This window comes from Eleutherodactylus coqui, chromosome 4 (assembly GCF_035609145.1).
Source record: "Eleutherodactylus coqui strain aEleCoq1 chromosome 4, aEleCoq1.hap1, whole genome shotgun sequence".
In the NCBI taxonomy this organism is placed as follows: Eukaryota; Metazoa; Chordata; class Amphibia; order Anura; family Eleutherodactylidae; genus Eleutherodactylus; species Eleutherodactylus coqui.
In genome coordinates this window covers 143,397,905-143,418,694 of record NC_089840.1, presented here as the reverse complement: position 1 = coordinate 143,418,694, position 20,790 = coordinate 143,397,905, and positions in this window count along the sequence as shown.

Here is a 20,790-nt window from a genome sequence, read left to right as displayed (position 1 = left end):
CGCATGCGCATGCGTCCGGCGATTTTTTAAAACCATTGCTTTGCAATGGTATCGGACACATGAGCGCTTTTTATGCGCTCGTCCGATAAATTAGAGAACAGAAATCGCAGATCGCACCTATCTGCGATCTGCGATTCCTGTTCTCTTCTCTATATGCGCTATAGAACATATAGAAGACAAATCATTCTTCTCTGCCACAGCTGGAACAGCTGTGGCAAAGAAGAACGATGTTTGCCCATTGAATTCAATGGAGCGGCAATACACCCGCTCCATTGAAAGCAATGGGCTGCCGGCGTGCGCGGGGTTAATTGTCGGGAAGGGGTTAAATATATAACCCCTTCCCTGCAATGCATCCTGAAAAGTGAAAAAATAAAAAAAAAGGATGTACTCACCTGCTCCCGGCAGCCTGAGATCCCCGCGGCAGTCCTGCAGTGGGTGTGAAGGGGGTGTGACTCAGGCTTGCCACTGATTGGCTCAGCCTGAGCCAATCAGAGGCTGATCTCAGTCACACCCATTCATGAATTCATCTCCGGCTGCCAGGAGCAGGTAAGTACATACATTTTTTTTATTTTTTCACTTTTCAGGATGCATTGCAGGGAAGGGGTTATATATTTAACCCCTTCCCGACAATTCATCCCACACTCGCCCGCAGCGCTTGCATTCAATGGAGCCGGCTGTATTGTCGGCTCCATTGAATGCAATGCGCTGGACAGCTCCGGCCCGTTTCTAATGAAACGCGGCTAGGAGCAGATTTTCGGGCGATTTTTCGGCGCCGGCCACGCGATTTGCGCATGCGCATCCGTCATGCGATGCGCAAATCGCGTGAAAAAACGCCCGTGTGACTAAGGCCTTAAAAAGCAAAGTTAATGCAGAAGGGCCTGTAACCAACAAAGTTAAACTACTTGAAAGACTATTAAAAGTAAAAGAGCACGATTAGTGATGATGAACAAACTTTTCAAAAATTTGGTTCAGGTGGTTCACTGAATTTGGTCACAAAGTTTGTAAGTTGAACTTCACCATTCTCCCATAAAAGCCCTGTAGGGCACTCTTGAATCCCCTAGGAGTGTATCTAAGTACTTTTAAGATGTTTTTAAGGCAAAGGTAATGTGAAAGTTACGGCAACATTTATGGCTATAGGTAAACAGATGATACTCAGGGGTAATTAATTAACTTACCTAAAAATACATTGCACTAGTAGATTTTTATGCTTTTTAAAAGTTAAAAAAATCCATAGATTAACCCTTTTTGTGGCAGATACCTACTGGTGTTTATGCATATATGGTGGTAATGAAAGAAGCAATGACTTTATTCAAACACCCCTAAAATTATACCTTTTTGGGAGAAGCAGCATGTTTTGCAACTGAAATATGAAGATCAAGTAATAGATTTTTACAAACTATTAAAACATCATCCCATTTTGAGAAGTAGCAACGGGATTGTTGTTCTGGAAAGTGAAGAAGAAATGTCTTTTAATACAAATGGAAACCTGAAAAAAATCCCTTTTTGGGATCATCTGGTTGATCAGTAGTTGTGTAGACCTGGTAGTAGCAGCAGCAAGAGTAGTGGTAGAAGTACTTGCAACAGCAGTATTAAACAATGGACAGGGCAGAAGATTTGAGGTGTATTGGGCGACTGCAGATGTGTTGAACTGGTGGTAGTAGTAAGTGAACAGCAGGAATGGTAGATGCAGTGGCATCAGGCATAGGAGTTTTAAAATCCTCAGCGATCCATGCCTGATACATGTTTACAAACATGAGTTTTTCAAAGCTTTTGGCAGACTATCATGTTCACTTAGGGGTGACAACGCACACCTGCTGTGCTGAATACCCTATCTGATGCTTCACTGGAGGATGAACAAGATAGTATACCAAATAGGAAACTGGGCAAGTTCTTTCTAATTTGCTGATCCTGATACCCATGAGGTCTTGGCACAGGGTATTTGCCAAAGAAAGGGTACAGTCCAGGTACAACAGAACCTGGTTTTCTTGTGTTCATGGTGAACATCACTTTGTGTAAGGTCAGCATATTGGGTGTAATACCTTTCTCATCATCTTCTTCAAACTGAATTGGCTTTTGCTGCTATGTGCTGGTGTGGTAGTGCTGATAGAGGTTGTGAAGCATTGATTCAATAGAGAGCAGAGAGTGGACACCTGTCAGACTTGCTTGCGGCAGGTGTCTGACATTTAAAAGCTGTGGCAAGCTGGCTGCAAAGCTTCTCAACATTTTATTGGGTTTGGCTGAGATGAGTCACCTGAGGTATGAGTTTGTGCTGGACTGAACTTTTAGAAAAGTTGGACAGAAACAGTAACATAGTAACATAGCATGTTGGGCCAAAAGAAGACATTTTGTCCATCCAGTTCAGCCTATTAACCCCTATGTTGTTCCAGAGAAAAGCAAAAACAACCCAATAAGGTAGAAGCCAATTTTCCCCAGTAGTGGAAAAAAAATCCTTCCTGGCTCCAATATGGCAATCAGAATAATCCATGGATCACCGACCCTTCTGAAGTAATCACTGACTATACCATGTAATATTGTATCACCTAAAAAAGGCTCTAGGCCCCTCCTAAACCCCTTTTCTTGAATTCACCCTCACCACATCCTCAAGCAAAGAGTTTCATAGTCTCACTACTCTTACAGTTAAGAACGTAAAGAACCCCCATTCTATGTCAGTGTAGAAATCTTCTTTCCTCTAGATGTAGAGGATGCCTCCTTGTTACAGTCACAGTCCTGGGGTCCTGGGTATAAACAGATGATGAGAGAGATCTCTGTACTGACTCCTGATATATTTATACATAGTTATTAGAGCGCCCCTCAGCCGTCTATTTGCAAAACTAAAAAACCCCAATTTTGATAAACTCTTTGAGTATTGTAGGCCACCTATGCCATTTATTACTTTAGTTGCCCACCTTTAAACTTCCTCAAGCTCTGATATGTCCTTCACGAGTATTGGTACCCAAACTGTACAAAATATTCTATGTGTGGTCTGACCAGTGACTTGTAAAGAGGAAGAACAATGTTTTAGTTGTGTCTCTAGACCTGTTTTGACACACCCTATGATCCTATTTGCCTTGGAAGTAGCTGTCTGACACTGGTTGCTCCATTTAAGTTTATAGTTACCTAAAGTCTTGGAAAAGTTATTTTCCATGTCAGTTTTGTCCAGTGGTGCTCCATTTAGCATGTAATGGTGACGTGTATTTCCCATGCCAAAGACATATCCTTACATTTATCAGTGTTAAACCTCATTTGCCACTTTTCTGCCCCCCCCCCAACGTATCCAGATCCTCTTGCAACAGCGTTCTGTCCTCTCTTGTGTTAACTACTTTACATAGTTTTGTATCATCTGCACATATTATTTTACTGTGCAATTCTTCTACCAGGTCATCAATAAACATATTTGAAAAGGATAAGGCCAAGTACTGACCATTGTGGTATCTCATTAGTAACAGTGACCCAATCAGAGTATGTACCATTTATAACCCCCCTCTTCTTTCTATCATTTAGCCTGTTATTTAACCATTTACACACATTCTTTCCTACCCCAAGAACTCTCATTTTATATACCAACCTTTTATGCGGTACAGTATGAAACACTTTAGAAAGGTCCAGATATAAAAGATCCAATGACTCTACCCATTTAAGTCCAGAACTTACCTCCTTATTGAAGCTGATCAGATTTGTTTAACAGGAGTGACCCCTCATAACACCATGCTGATACAGAGTTATACAGCTATTTTCCTTGTAGTACTTCAAGATAGCATCTCTTGCAAACCATTCAAATATTTCACCCAGCCTGCAGTTTCCAAGTTCCCTTTTCGACCCTTTTTTGAATATCGGCAACACATTGGCTATGCGCCTATCCTGTGGAACAGACCCTGTCACTAATAAGTCCTAAAATATAGGAAACAATGGTTTGTCTATCACATTACTTAATTCCCTTAAAACCCAAGGGTGTATGCCATTGGTACATGACAATTTGCCTATTTTAATCTTTTTAAAGCGGTTATGCACTTTTTCTTGGGTTGGACTGGTAACATTTAGTGAAGAGTTTATTTTATCACATCTGACATCTAATTTTCCTCTGTGAATACACTGGAGAAAAAAACTAGTAGTTTTGCATTCTCCTCCTCACTTTTTCAATTTTTCCTACATTATTTATAAAAGGGACAATGCTTTCAATATTTGTCTTTTAACTATTGATGTAATTGAAGAACAGTTTAAGGTTAGTTTTACTCTATTTAACAATGACTCTCTGTCTCCATCTTTGCTGCTTTTAACTGCTTTTTGTATAGTTAAATTTTTCCTTATAGGTTCTTAATGCTTTTTCACTGCCTTCTTGTTTAACCCCTTAGTGACCAAGCCTGTTTGCGCCTTAATGACCAGGCCAAATTTTGTAAATCTGACATGTGTCACTTTAACATGGAAAAACACCAGAAAGGTTTTGCATATCCAAGCGATTCTGACATTGTTTTTTCGCCACATGTTGTACTTCATTTAGGCGGAAAAATTAGAACGATAGAATTTCTGTTTATTTATTAAAAGTACCAAAATTGGGAAAATTTTGAAAAAATCATAATTTTTTCACATTTCCAACTGCAATATCTTAAATATGTGCAAACATAATATAGAAATTTTTGCTAAGATTTATATTTCCACCCGTTTACTTTATTTTGGGCGCACATTGGAAAAACTTTCGTTTTTTTTAACCATTTAGGAGATGTACAAATTTAACATTACTTTTTAGCATTTTGAGGAACACTTTGTTTTCCTACACCAAGCCAAGATTGGAAAGGCTCATGAGTGTCAGAATAATAGATACCCCCACAAATAACCACATTTTAAAAACTACACCCCTTAGTGTATTCACTGAAGGGTGTCATGGGTATTTTGACCCCACACTTTTTTTTCAGGAATTAATTGAATTTAGAGGAGAAAAAGTAAAATTTCATATTTTTGCAAATCTATCATTTTAAAGACATATTTTTTTCCCATAGGTTACATGAAAAGGAGGATTTACATCCCCAAATGGATACCCCTGTTTCTCCCGTGTTCAGAAATATACCCATTGTGGCCCTAATGTTATATCTGAGTCCACAACGGGGCCCAAAATGAAGGGAGTAGTCAGTGTCTTTCCAAACAGACATTTTGCTTGAAGTCCTTTTAGACCCCATAGCACACATGTAGAGTTCTTGAGCGCCCAAAACCATAGAAAACCCCCACAAATGACCCCATTTTGAAAACTAGACCCCTTAAGGAATTTATCTAGGCGTGTACTGCATATGTTGACCCCACAGTTTTTGAATGAATTCAAGCCAATCAGAAGGAAAAAATTGTGATTTTCGTTTTTTTGGCAATTCTGTCATTTTAAAAACAGCTTTTTTCGTACAGCACACATATGAATGAAGACTTGCACCCAAAAATGGATACCCCTGTTTGTCCCGTGTTCAGAGACATACCCATTGTGGCCCTAATCTTATATCTGGATGCACAACAGGGCCAAAAATGAAAGGAGTAGTCAGTGGCTTTCAGAACATAGATTTTGCTTGAAGTCCTTTTAGGCCCCATTGCCCACTTGTAGAGTTCTTGAGCACCCAAAACCATATAGAACCCCCACAAATTACCCCATTTTGAAAACTAGACCGCTTAACGAATTTATCTAGGGGTGTACTGTGTATTTTAACCATACAATTTTTGAATAGATCTAAGCGAAGCAGTAAGAAAAAATTTCGATTTTCATTTTTTGGGTTATTGCGTCAATTTAAAAACAGTTTTTTTGTACAGCACACATATAAATGAAGACTTTCACCCCAAAATGGATACCCCTGTTTGTCCCGTGTTCAGAAACATACCCATTGTGGCCTTAATAGACTTACAGGACACATGGCTAGGCGTACAATGAAAGGAATACCCGTTGTATTTCAGGGTACAACTGAATAAATTCCAGGCCCAATTGCCCACTTATAGAGCCATTGAGCAGCCAAAACTATAAAGAACCCCCTCAAATGACCCCATTTTGAAAACTAGACCACTTAACAAATTCATCTAGGGTTATACTGCGTATTTTGACCCCACAGTATTTGAATGAATCTAAGCAAAGCAGAAGGAAAAAGTTACGATTTTCAATTTTTTTGGCAATTTTTTAAATTTAAAAACAGTTTTTTTGTACAGTGTACATAGGAATGAAAATGTTCACCCCAAAATGGATACCCCCGTTTGTCCCGAGTTCAGAAACATACCCATTGTGGCTCTAATTTACTTACAGGACCCATGGCAAGGCCTATAAAGGAGGGAACACCCGTTGGATTTCAGGGCACAACTGAATAAATCCCAGGCCCCATTGCTTATTTGTACGGAATAAAAATTGACTCCCTAAAAATCCCCCCCCCCCCCGCCCACACACACTCTGCACCCTTTTTGGCGTTCGCAAATCTTAGATAAAAGTAATAATATGAACTGTGTGGTATTTCCGAAGACAGGGGTAATTACGGAGGCTGGTTGGCATGGGCCCATGGGGCAATAAAACCGGCATCCCCCCTCCTCTCATGCTTTTTGGGGGTATTTCGTGACCTTAGTGGCACGGACGGGGTGTAAAAAGTGGCGTTCCGTGAGTCTCTGTAAGCTTGATGAGGTGCGGCGGTCTTGCACAGAAGGCGCTCAACAAGCTGCTCCTGGAACTGCATGAAGGCGAACATTCCCGGGGCTTCTTGTAAAATACGTATTACAGGTAGCGGTCTGAATAACGCTGGGCTCTTGCAGCCGTAGGCGGAATCTGCTTGCGGAGGCCTGCAGCGGATCCCATCTGTGAGCCCGGCTGTAACCCTGCGTACGGCCGCGTAATGTACTGCGCATAACTGCATACTTACACGGGATGTCATGCGCAGTACACCTTTTTTTGTTTGTATTTCCCGCATCGTCGCTTAGCGATGACGTGGGTACCCGCAGCCCATATACAACGTAGTTGCGTATGGGCAGCGGGTATATCCACGACCACGGAGCACAATGGGCTCTATGATGCGGATAGCCGCTGTAAAATAGAACCTGCTGCGTTCTCTTTTCTGCGAGTGGATTACACAATTCCAACCCACTAATGTGAGCGGAATTGTGTAATCCAATGAGATTGATCTGCGTATTACCGCGGATCAGACGCATGCGGAATCTGTAATTCCTATCCAGTCATGTGAGACCGACCTAAGGTAGATCGCTACCTTTTTATCACTTGACCAGGGACCGCTCAACGAGGCCACCCGTCACTGCCCCAGGCTCTTGGCGACCGTTGGTCGCCTGGGAGCAAGGAGACTTTAAGTTTCCTTGGCTCCCCGACTCCTGCGCATGTGTCCGGTATTTTGCCGGCGGTCACATATGCAGAATCCGGGTAAGTTCACGAATGAGGATCGCGTCGGGGTGCAAATACAGAGGCCTCCGGTAAAAAGTTTCATCTCCTCTCACCAATCGCATCGGTGAGGGGAGATGAAACTTCAATTTTTTTAAAAAACTTTTTTACGTGATCGCCATTATCCATTATATAACGGCGAACCCATGATCAGGAACCGCTCACCGCAGCCCGCCGTGAAATATCCAGGCTCTTGGCTCAGTTTTGTAGCCAGGAGCAGGGAGAATTTCAATTATCCTGGCAATCCACAGCTTTTGCGCATGCGTCCGCCATTTTGGCGACAGGCGTGTGCGCAGAAGCTGGGGTAAGGTCCACGGATAAATCTGGGGGCCTTATGTACGTACTTTCATCCTCCCTTACGGATATGATCCGTGAGGGAAGATGAAACGTACGCTTTTTAAACTTTTTTTTACCTTTTTTTTAACTTTTTTACACTTTTTTTTAAACTTTACATGATCGCTGTCATCCATTGGATGACAGTGATCATGTCCCCAGTGACATCCCTCTGCTCTTGGCTACACATGGCAGCCAGGAGCAAAGGGATTTTGAATTTCCCGGGGCTCGAGCCCCTCTGTGCACGCGCCCGATGATTGACATGCGCAGACGGGCACTTCGGGTCCCGGGACATCGGGACATCGCAGTGGACCCGAGGTGAGTATTTTCACCTCCCCTCATGGATCCGATCCATGAGGGGAGGTGAAACTAGCACTTTTTTAAAACTTTTTTAACTTTTTCGCGATCGCCGCTATCCATTGGAGATAACACCTCCTGGTTCCCGGCTACCTTCAGGAGTCGGGAGCCAGGAGATTTTGAATTTGCCGGGTGCTCCCGGGCTTCTGCGCGTGCGCATGACATCATCGTCTGGCGCACATGCGCAGAAGAGCAGCGGCGGGTCCGGGAGGACCAGATCTGCGGGGGACACCGCCGACAAGCTAGGTAAGAATTTTCAGCTGCCCTGGTGGATCTGATCCATCAGAGCAGCTAAAACTTTAACTTTTTGGGCACTTTTATTTACTTTTTTGCGATCGGCGCTATCGCAATGCCGGGAAGGGGGGGGGTCCCCGCAGCCCGGGATGACAGCTCCATGCTGTCGGCTACCTGCGGGCACCGACAGCATGGAGCTGTCACGTCCACAGCCCGAGGGGCTTTATTCTCTGCAGGACACATGTTTTCACGTCCTCAGAGAATAAAACCAACTTTGGGAGGACGTAAAAACACTATGGGCTGGTCGTTATGGGGTTAAATAGCTGAAACGCTTTCTTTTTGCTTTTTATTGCCCCCTTTACTTCTTTAGTGAGCCACATTGTTTTTCTCCTACTCCTAACCCTTTTATTTCTGTAAGGTATAAACCAATTACAGTAAGTACTTATTGGCTGTACTCTTATTTTTTAGGACATTGTCCCAGTCAATAAGGTTAAGGGTATCTCCTATCTAGTGGAATTTTGCCTTCCTAAAGTTTAATACTTTTGTAACTCCCCTGTAAGGGTGCGTTTACACAAGCATGTGTTTGTGCGTACATACGCACGCGCAAAAACATGCTTCTACTTGCATTCCCTATGGTGTGTTCACACGTCCGTACTTTGCAGGTGCGTGCCTGCAAAGATTGGACATGCATGCACCATAGGGAATGCACGCATTGTTTTCAATGGAGTCGCGGCTGCTGCCGGCGGCTCCATTGATAACAATGGTCTACCAGCTCCCTGCATTCTTTTTCAGGGAAGAGCTTTACATATAAGCTCTTTCCTGAAAAAGTAAAATTTTAGTGTAAAAAAAAAAACCGCAGGCATTCTCTTCAATGGAGCTGCTGCTGCTGCCGGTGGCTCCATTGAAGGCAATGGTCTGCTAGCACACCTGAATTGTTTTTCAGGGAAAAGCTTTACATATAAACTCTTCCCTGAAAAAGAAAAATTTTAGTGCAAAAAAAAAAAATGCAGGCATTCTCTTCAATGGAGCCGCTGCTGCTGCCGGCTGCTCCATTGAAGACAACGGTCTGCTGGCACACCTGAATTGTTTTTTTATGGAAGAGCTATACATATAAGCTCTTCCCTGAAAAAGAAAAATTTTAGTGTTAAAAAAAAAAAAAAAAAAATTAAAAATACTTACCTGTCCGCCACTGCTGTGTCCCCCGCAGGGATAAGGAACACATTTGCCACATGCAGCAGATGTTTCCTTCATCCCCACTAGTTAAAATAATTCCCTGCTGCTACATCTGCCACATCTGTGGCAGATGCAGCTGAGGAATTCTTAAATTCTCTACCGCAGCTGTCACACATGTCAGCTGCGGTAGAGGATTCGACTGGCGGCAATTGATTTCAGGGAAGGGCTTTGAATGTAAGCCCTTTCCTGAAAATCAAGTAAAAGTGGTTTAAAAAACAAAAAAATATATATAGTCACCTCCCTTCAGCTGCCGGGGCTCAGCTGTGTCTTTTCCTGCTGTCCCCTGCACTGTGGTGCTGATCTATCAGCAGGTGGGGATTTAAAATGAAGCCCTTCCTTGAAAAGCCATTGACAGCTGCCGGGGCTCAGCGGCGACTTCTGCCGCTGTCCCCGCCTCTGTCGCGCTGCTGAGCCATCAGCAGCCGGGGATTTAAAATCCCCACCTGCTGGTAGCTCTGATTGTTATTGGCTGAAGTGCTCAGCCAATCACAATTACAGCTACCAGCAGGCGGAGATTTTAAATCCCCGGCTGCTGATAGCTGAGAGCTACAGAGCCGGGGACAGCGGCAGAAGTCGAAGCTGAGACCCGGCAGGTGAGTATTTTTTTTTTTTTTACTTTTTTAAAAGGCTTTTCAGGGAAGGGCTTATGAAGCCCTTCCCTGCAAAGCCACTGACAGCTGCTGGGGCTCGGCGGCGACTTCTGCCGCTGTCCCGGGCTCTGTAGCGCTGCTGAGCTATCAGCAGCCGGGGATTTAAAATCCATGCCTGCTGGTAGCTCTGATTGTGATTGGCTGAAGCCCTTCCCTGAAAAGCCATTGACGGGATGCCGGTAGCAGGATTCTCTACTGCAGCTGTCATGTGTGACAGCTGTGGTTGAGAATTGAAGAATTTCCTTTGCTGCAACTGCATGTGGCAGATGTGTTCTTCATGCCTGCGGGGGTCACGGCAGCGGCGGAGAGGTATGTTTTTTTTCTTTTGCACTAAAATGTAGGGGGCTGGCAGAGCATTGTTTTCAATGCAGCCGCCGGCAGCAGCCACGGCTCCATTGACAACAAGCACGCAGCTGTGTTCACGCGTGTTTTTGCGTATACCTAGGAGCGGACGTATGTTCGCCCCTAAGTACGCACAAAAACACGCTCGTGTGAACGTACCCTTAAATTCTATCTTGAAAGATGAGTCGAAATTTATAATGTTATGGTCACTATTTCCCAGGTGCCCTAACATGCATCATTGTTATTCTGTCAGGTGTCTTGGTTAACATAAAAGCCCAAAATGGCTGACCCTCTAGTTGGGTCATAAACAAATTGGATAAGGTAATTATCTTTATTTATTAACAGAGGCTTTTCAATAAATGATTTTTATTGGTTTCTGTTATATTTGGTGGCTTATAGAGAACTCCTATGAGTATTGTATTATTGTTTTTCCCTTCATATATCTCTACCCATACAGACTCCACATGTTCATCTCCTTCACATATATCCTCTTGTAGTGTGAGCTTTCAACAGGATTTGACATAAAGATTTGACATAAAGACAAACCCCTCTCCCTTTCTGTTTTTTGCTATCTCTTCTGAATAGACTATAAACCTGTAAGTTCACTGCCCAGTCACAGCATTTATCCACCCAGGTCCCAGTTATTCCCGTGTTTTTCCTTAGACATTCCTGGGATTAGAAGTCCCAGCATGCCCATGTTGTCACTATTGGATATGAGAAGACATTAGAGTGATGGGTACATGGAACTGCAACTTACAGAACATCCAAGTTTTTATTATGGTATTTCAAATAAGTATAAGATGAGGAGAGAACTGCAACTCTTAGTTCTTCTCTGGCTTTAAGATCTCACCCAAAATACATCATCGCAGGATCTTCAGTCTCCAGTGCTGATATCCACCCTCTTAGAGGCATCATCATAGGTCCTTCATCTCCCAGCATAGAAGTAGAGGCCTCCCAGTACGACTGTGCCAAACTAACTAAAAATAACACTAATACACAGTTTGAGCTCTTCTGTGTGCTTGAACATTTGCCCATGAATCACGTTTTTTCTTGGCCATGAAGTGATTTTTTTTTGGGGGGGGGCAAGGGTAATACAGACCATTGGTCTGTAAAAAAAACAATGCTTGTCTTAAAAGACCCTTTGATTTTAATGGGTCTGAGTTCTGTCAGAGTTTTCTCAGCCACCAACTTGGACAGAACTCACACCTAATACTCACCCATTATGAATGGGCCATTACACTTAAACCATGTCCACAGGATAAGGAATAAATGAATGGTAAGGGTCCAATTACTGGGACTTCCATGAATCATGAGGATATTCATATCCATAATACCTATATTAAGATAAACTTTTAATAGTGCCACACATAGTTTCCTGTAAATACTGAATTACAATGCAACTTACAGTGCCTCCAGTAATAAATAATAAGTCGTTCTGCCACCTTGTGGTAAATAAAGAGCCATACTATCCCCCTGTAGTAATATAGCCATATTCCGCTCTGTAGTTATAGCCATATGCTCCCTTCCCCCAAAGTAATATATAATCATAATGTCACCCTGTAGAAATAAATAGCCATAATGTCCCCCTGTAGTAATGTATAGCCATAATATTCCCCTGTAGTAATAAATAGCCATAGTGTCTCCTTGTAGAAACAAATAGCCATAAGACGCGTATACAATTAACTTCAAATTGAGCATATGTAGATCTGCAGGCAGCATGGTGCACCGGGTACATTACCAACTCTGCCTGAGGTAGTGACCTGGTTGCCCCCTCCTAGCTATATACCTGGCCTGTGCAAATGCTTGAAAAATATCACATAGATCAGTTTATGTAATAAGGCATCTACTACTTACATTACCAAGATTCAAGATACTATCAAATACTGTATCCTGTAGCTCTTTTCTACTTATAGTTTTCTCCTGTGGTACTAAATACATATTGTGATGGACACTGGAAGCTAAGGACATTTCTTGTACAATGCGGGTCATTTAATGACTATAATTAACCACTTCAGTAGTTGATCGGAGTTGATCAACAAGATTTATATCGTTACAACACCCACTTGTAATATACCCATAGGACAAATAGACAGAATCACTGGTCTATAGAGATTAATACATGAAGGCATTACATAACTATAGTAAAGTCCTATTTAAAAACAATACATGAATTCCCTTGTTCCCCAGAGTAGTCACTTCTCATCTTATTTGTGTTGACCAAATGTAACTTGACAGGAGCATCGTCCTGCATTAAGCTGAGATCTGGCAGGTGATGCTGCTCTATCCATTTGCGGATGATGCTTTTAGTCTTTTCTATAGTATATACTCTGGGGATGGAAGATAAACCAGGAAAAAAAAAGATAAATATATGATGTTTAGAAAGTGGACAGCGTGAAAGGCAACAGTACAAAAATGTAGAGAAAAAGAGATGTTCACATTTCAAGTGTTATATAATTTAAACTTTAATCATTATATAATGAAAAGTTAGGCAACTTTCTACCACACATTTTAGATATGGTATAGAGATAGCGGTTGTTACATTCATCAACGGCAATTTATTTTCGAAATATATCTTCCTCATTTGACCTTTAATAGGCCACTGCAAAAGCAATCAACACATACTGAACTTCAATTAAAGCAGTTTTCTGGTATTCTATAAATGTAATTTATATATTTATGACAAATTACATGGACACTTTCACATCCATCAGGCTGAGTCCAGATCTCTGAACTGTGAACTCCTAAGTTATTACCATTTACCCTTCCAAAGCCTAAAGTTTTATTACTCTGGCTTATCTTTATGATGTTTCACCAAATGTAAAATGTCTTCATGTAGCATCATTAAATGTTGGTACTAAGAAACACACCAGCTCACACTGAAGATGCATAGAACTTGATTGAGATCAAAGGCACAATAGGAAGGAATGAGGTGATTCCAGAATCTGTTAAGAAAATGGCTTTATTGAAGTCTAATTAAAATACCATTAGGGACAAGACAAAAAGTGGATGCAGTCTTCTTTTTGTCTTGTTCCTGATGGGATTATAATCAGACTGAAATAAAGTCATTTTTTACAGAATCTGGATTCCCCTTTTTCCTTCCTATCATTAATATTGCACTTTTCTCTCAGTTCTTCATTTGTGAACCTGAAGAAGAGACTTCTGCTCCAGAAACTTGTAAGCATCATATTTGGGGGGTTAGCAAATAAATGTATCACCTCTGTAAAACTTTTGTCTTTTTTATAAAGAGTATTTACCATCACATAGATTTTTTTCTTGAAATCGGAGACATGGACATACTGTATGGGCACAAAGATATCTATGTTGAGTACAATGTAGTAACACATGGATCTATAATATGGTCGTGTACATAAGGCGTAATATAGAGTTTTCCCAAACATTTACTTAATAGCTGAAATGTAGCATTAGCAGAGTATCTGTAGCATTACCAAATGACTCAATTAACATAGATATGAGCATTATGTCAATACAATCTCAGTTGTATGGAGTATACCAGATCGTATTGCAACTGAAATAAACAATGTGTAGCAGACTTAACAATATTTTGTAGCCAGATAGCAGTACAGTTAATAACTGGACTAACTACGGTATATGTGTGCAAAAAAGTTATTTACTCCCTTGCCTTTTTATATACTTTCAAAAACTATACAAAAAGGATAAGTTTAGATCTATACACTTAACCCCCCGAGCACACAGCTACTTCTCTTTTTTTTTGTTTCTTCTGCTCGCTTTCAAAAATCATAACCTTTTCTGTCACCATAGCTGGTGGAGGGAAATGGAAAAAATGCAATTGCACCATTTAGGGGGATTTGTTTTTATAGAATACATGCTCTGGCAAATTTCGCATGTTAACTGAGTGCATTCTGGCAGTTTTTCTCCTAAAGGGTTGTTTCCCTCTGTTCAACTACTATATAAGTGAGTCCCAACACAAGACATTGCACTTCTTCCTATGGAAGAGACTAGTGTTGAGGTCTTGATACACATTGGAGGTTTTTGGGCTTTTTTAGCTTCCATAGTGAGGCTAGGTGACGTCACCCACATCCCACAGTATCTGTGTATGCAGCCGCAACCGGCCAGAGTGGCTGCGGCTCACACATGTGCTCTGTGCTTTTGCTCAACTGCTGGTTATTGCTTTCGGCTCCCTTCTCCATCGGCTGCTGCTGGGCGAGTGTTCTTTATATATTGTTTTTTACTTTCACGGTCACTTTTTTCTTGTATTTTTTAATATTACTATATTGCCTTTTTGTACTCCATCTTAATGCCTATTTTCTTGGTTGTATTAATATAGGCACATTCATCAAGTTCAGCGCACCGTTTGTACATTATTGCTTTTGCATTTCATTTATTCTGGTAGGCTTGTGTAGTGGCCAATTTACGGTTGCAGCTACTTGCTATATACTTGTGTCACGGGGTTATACACACATACTTGTACATACATGTTAACTTTATTGTGTGAGTCAGCACAATAACGGCAATACCAAATTTATACAGTTTTTTTTGTTCTATTACTTTTAAAAAATAAGATACCTTCAAATAAAAAACTACTTTTTGTCATCATCTTCAGACTATCATAATTTTTTTCATTTTATGCATCGATATATATGTCAGAAGCATAAGTTTCAAGATAAAATAAACTGACAGATCCAAATGTCAAATTTGTAGTGTGATGTAGCAAAATTGCAGTTATTTTCCTGTAATGTGAAGTCCATCTCTGTTTCGAAGGATGTCCTTCTGTTTGTGTCTGTAAAGTAAAGGTAAGATGCGTTATTAATAGAGATGAGCGAACGTACTCGTTAAGGGCGGTTTCGCAATCGAGCATCGCTTTTTTCGAGTAACTGACACTACTCGGCTGAAAAGATTCGGGGGGCGCCGGGGGTGAGCGGGGGGGGGGGGTTCCAGAAAGGAGTGGGGGGGTAGAGAGAGAGAGAGAGCTCCCAACTGTTCCCCACTGCTACCCCCCCCCCGCTCCACCACGCCGCCTCCCGGCACCCCCCGAATCTTTTCACCCGAGTAGTCAGTTACTTGAAAAAAGCGATGCTCGATTGCGAAATCACCCTTAACGAGTACGTTCGCTCATCTCTAGTTATTAACCCCTTAGCGATGGAGCCTTTCTTTTCTATGGTTAGTGGGCTGATGTATCTTGGCCAAAATCCAACTAATGCCTTGCATTTATTATCTATCATTCACATGCAGTGTGGCTTTAAGACTCCAGGGGGAGCCCACGGTGGCAATATGCATTCCTCAAGTCAGTAAGTATATGGCCATTTTCTGTGATTGTGACATAGCTGTATCAGGGTTTGTTGTTTGCAGGACGAGTTGCATTTTTCTATGTTACTATTTAATAAACCATATAATGTACTGAAAAACTTAAAAAAAAAATTTTAAGTGGAGAGAAATGTAAAAAAATACGAAACTCCTTCATCTTTCGTTGCGTCTTGTTTCTACGGCGCACAAACTGCAATAAAAATGACATAATAACTTTATTCTATGGGTCAGTGTGATTACTATGAAACCAAACTTATATAGTTGTTTTTTTTTGCTGTACTAATTGTATAAATCCATCACACGGAACACAGCTGAACATTTCATCCCTTTCAAAAACTCTGCAAAACGACCTTAATGGTTATCGGATGAATCCATCAGAATTGCCAACAAGCTAAAGCAGCGAGCACCATCATTGAATTCAGACAGCTAAATGCGGAATTTCAAAGAAAAGTCAGATGAGACAAGGAGTGCTACTGGAACGACCAATGCGCAAAACTAGAAGAAGCAAACCAGCAAGGCCACACCTGAGCTCTCTTCGCCCATGTGAAGCAGACCCGGGCACTGATCGTACTGTGCAAGGCAGCAACTATCAAAGACTGGGATGGCAAATTATTACAAGAAGATCAAATCAAGTGTAGGTGGTGAGAATGTACAGCAGAGCTGTATGCATGCAATCAAGAAGACAACCCGTTGGATAATGTACATCAAGTAGAACAAGAACTGTGAATTCTGGAGGAAGAAGTCACATCGGCCCTGAAACAACTACCAAACAGGACAGCTCCGGGCATTGATCACAAAACAGACAAACTGCTCAAACCAGTGTTAGTCAAGATCTTAACCGACCTATGTCAAAAGATCCAGAGCTTCAAATCATGGCCCAGAGACTGGACAAAATCTGTCTTCGTCACACTTTCAAAAAAAGGTGATGATCAAGAATGTTCCAATTACCGCACCATCGCCCTCATACCTTTTCACAGACAAAGTACCCTAAAAACTAACTTTATTGATAATTATTAAAATCTATTTCTGGGCTGTGAACTATCAAGACTAACAAACAGACACACACAACAACAGTAATACAAAAGGTATCCAAATGTGTCATACTCAAGGCTTCCAAAAAGAGCCTCAGGTACACCCGAAGCCCAATATTCGATGCTTCACTCGTGGATACTTAATTCATGAACAAAAGAGATCCCTGATAAAAAAATAAGATCTCTTTAGGGTATCACTAGTCCATCCTTTTCAGTGGGCAAACACCCAAATAATTATGTGATGGGGTTCCATCTGCTGATTAATTACTGACTGAAAATGAACCCTATTATGATATCTTTCTACAGAATTGCCTGTTTGATGGATACACCCTTTCTAGGCGGACCTGCGAGTACCTACACAACTTCAAACAAAGAAGTAAATGGTAGCCTGTTACACTCAAAATTGTGATATTCGGATTATTTCAAAATCGCCCAATGGGTGAAATATCTAACCAGACTGATGTAAAAAAGGGGAATCAAGAAATAGGTTTAAATTGGTTCAATGCATTTCAGTTGAACCTTCAACTCTTTAGGAACCAGGCAGTCAAATACATAGATATGAGGGAGAGCGAGATGTTGCTCAACCTCTCTTGTGCACCAACCAGGCTGATTGAAAAATCTGGAGAGTGCAAAGGGTTATAATAGTTGTCAATAATAGCCATTGTAGCTTTGGAAGTGTCTGAAGCAATTGGGTGTCCCAGAACATATTGAACAGCTTAAAAGGTCACTTTACAACAACCAAAAATCAACAGTCAGGACAGCTTATGAAACACGGATTGGTTCAGAATCAAGAAAGGTGTACGGCAAGGCTTTATTCTATCACCAGTCCTTTTCAATCTGTACACAGAAACGATCATGAGGCGATGCAATCTGGATAAATAAGAAATCAGTGTCAAATCAGTGACAAAAATGTCAAGAATGTTCAATATGCAGACACCACGCTGCTTGCATAAAGTGAAAGGGACCTGGAATACCTTATCCAACAAGTGCAAAAGGAAAGTGAACGCATGGGACTATGCCTCAACAGCAAGAAAATGAAAGTCATGACCATGGTAAGCAACGGTACAGTGAACATAAAAATTAACAATGAAGAAATCAAGTCAGTCCAAGATTTCATCTTCCTTGGATCCAAAATTTATTGCAATGGGCAATCTGGACCTAAGATCAAGAGATGGATTACACTTGGTAGGATTGCAATGCAAGGAATGGAAAAGATCTGGAAAAGCAAAGACATTAGCATTGCAACAAAAAAAAGAGACTGGTCCAAGCAATAGTTTTTCTCATAACTATGTATGGTTGTGAAAGGTGGACGCTCAGGAAAACAGACAGAAGGAAAAAATGAACTATAGTGCTGGAGGAGAATGCTACAGATACCTTGGACTGCCCTGGAAATATCACTAGAGGGAAAAATCATCAAACAGTGGCTCTCTTTTTTTGGACACATGATGTGCGTTAACTCACTGGAAACAGAATTGATGCTTGGCAAAGTCAATGGAAAGAGAAGATCAGGATAACAAAGAAAAAGATGGCTAGATACAAGCAAGGCTACCTCGAACATGTCAATCGCTGAACTGAAAGAAGTGGTGAAAGACAGGAATGCATGGAGAACATTGATCCATAGAGTGACCAAAGGTCGGATGTGGCTGAACAGATAATCATCATCATCATATGTGTAATGCACAGTTATTGCAAAGCAAACATTGTAAAATGATCTGTAGGCTGGGTGGAATATGGCGATACCACTATTGAAGCACCCAAGCGGTAGGGTAATATGAGGGCACAGGAGACACTAGGTCATGCTACCCACATGTTCCAAGAAACATTATACACAGTAGTCCTGTTCCTGTATAGTTAATCTGTGGAGTAGTGTAAGTTAAGCAAGTTGTGACTGACACTAGTAATAGGCAGCTCATTTTGAAGTGCTTGTCTAAGGAGCAGGGAATAGTTGTTGTCTGTGGTTTGCCAGAAGGTTTGCCTGAAGACAAATAGAAGCAGGTAGTGGAACGAGCACCAAGTTCAGAGGTCTTAGTACAGCCTAAGTGAATTCAATGTCAATACAACTGTCATGACCACTGTAGTTGTTAACAAAATAAGAACTGTTTTATAGATTCAAGATGTCCCTATTTTCCATGTACAACACACTGCAGTCATGTGGGAAAACTAGTTGGGCAGGTCCCACATCTGTCAACTCTGTGACATCACTTCCTGTCTTAGAAAGTACTGAGTCTCATCTCCTTAACAGGCCTAGCTGCTGTCAAAGAAGGGGGGGGGGGGGGCAATCGGTCACGAGGTAAGATGGGGGTCTTGTCTTAGACAGGATCTTGCAAAAGCCTGAAAGGGATCAACAAAATCTCCACCAGGAAAATAAATAAAACATTAGTGTCTGTACTGCCGACTGTCTTCCCACTCGTACTACATTCTCACGGCAGAAGTGAGTGGGGGGCTGTAGTAGTTAATGGTCCTTCCTTTTGTGCAATCAGTATACAAAGCAGGTAGCAGGTATTAGGAGAGGTACATAGGGGAAAATGTATTTTGATTTTTATGGAGCTTTTCTGATGCAAAAAAAGACACAAACTTTTGTGCTCTCTATCACCGAATTTCTAAAAGGAGTGGAGCTTAGGAAAAAAGGGTTGAGGTGCACTGTCTGTCAGATTAGTTATAATTTACTCCTAAAGCTGGCATGATTTACAGTAGAAGTTTATAATAGCAAAATCTATGCTAGCTCATTGATGATGTCGTTTTTACAGTGTGGTGAAATGTAACAAATTTCCTAAGAGAAATGCGCCTCTTAATGGGGCATAGGGTCTATAGGGTATGTCATGTTGGTGGTACAGTTGGAAGAGAGAAGGCACTGTAGTATGTATAACTTGCTGCAGCAAAGTTTCTATGAAGAATAGAACACATAACTCCCCAATTTCTGAACAACGAAAAGAGGCACACACCAATGTCACATACTACCACTATATACTCAATGACTAATACCATTATACTGTTACTGAATAAATACTACTATAAAGATCAGTATTACCATTGATAACACTATATGAGGGCCAAATGATACCCCAGACCATGATCACATAAGCATCTACAGTCAGACATAACATATAGACTTTTACATAGTGGACAAAGTAGAAAAGAACTCTGCGCTCCTATGCACTTTGGATAGTGTAAGCAATCTAAGTCTAATGACGGGAGTTACTTGCTTCGTAGAGGAGCCCTATAAGAATACAGGACTTTTGTGCTTGAAAAAGGAGCTATAATTGCTCCGAAACACGTTAAACTCCATTGTTTTGTTTTTTCCCCCTATTGTTGCCTGTGTCTGCATGTTTTCTTATCAATATACCAATCGAAATTGAAACCTTCCAGGACTCCCTTTGGCTCACAAAGGATGTTCCTGGATAGAGAGCAGTTATTTTCTACTTTGTCCACTGTGTTTCTGACTTAGGTCCACCTGGGGGCTCTCCCCAGATGCTCTCCCGAAGGAGTAGGGATTCTGCTCTTCTGGATACTTATATTAAGCCTCTCCAGACTGACGGTGTGGACACCTGTCATCGGACCGGTGCTCCACAACAGGTAAGTCCCAACTTTTACATTTCTATCCAGCTACATATTTTTACTTAGCCACCTTCTTGAGGGAATCCTTAGATTGGAGCGCTAGTCTACTGATTTTCTCATTCATATAGGCTTTTACATGACTTCATACCTGCTAATAGACGATAGAAGGACAGCCAAAGTGAGGCAAAAAGGAATCTGAGGTCCTGGGACAGTAGTTTTGCTTCATGGGGCAGGGCAGTTACAGGATCAGACTACAGCTCCATTTCAGCCTGTAGGAAATGGAAGACACTTGCTGCTACTGGAGAGTTCCACATAAGTATTTTTATCAACTGAAAAGTTTTTCTCCATGTTCAGTTAAAATAGAAAATTATGCTGAAAAATTACA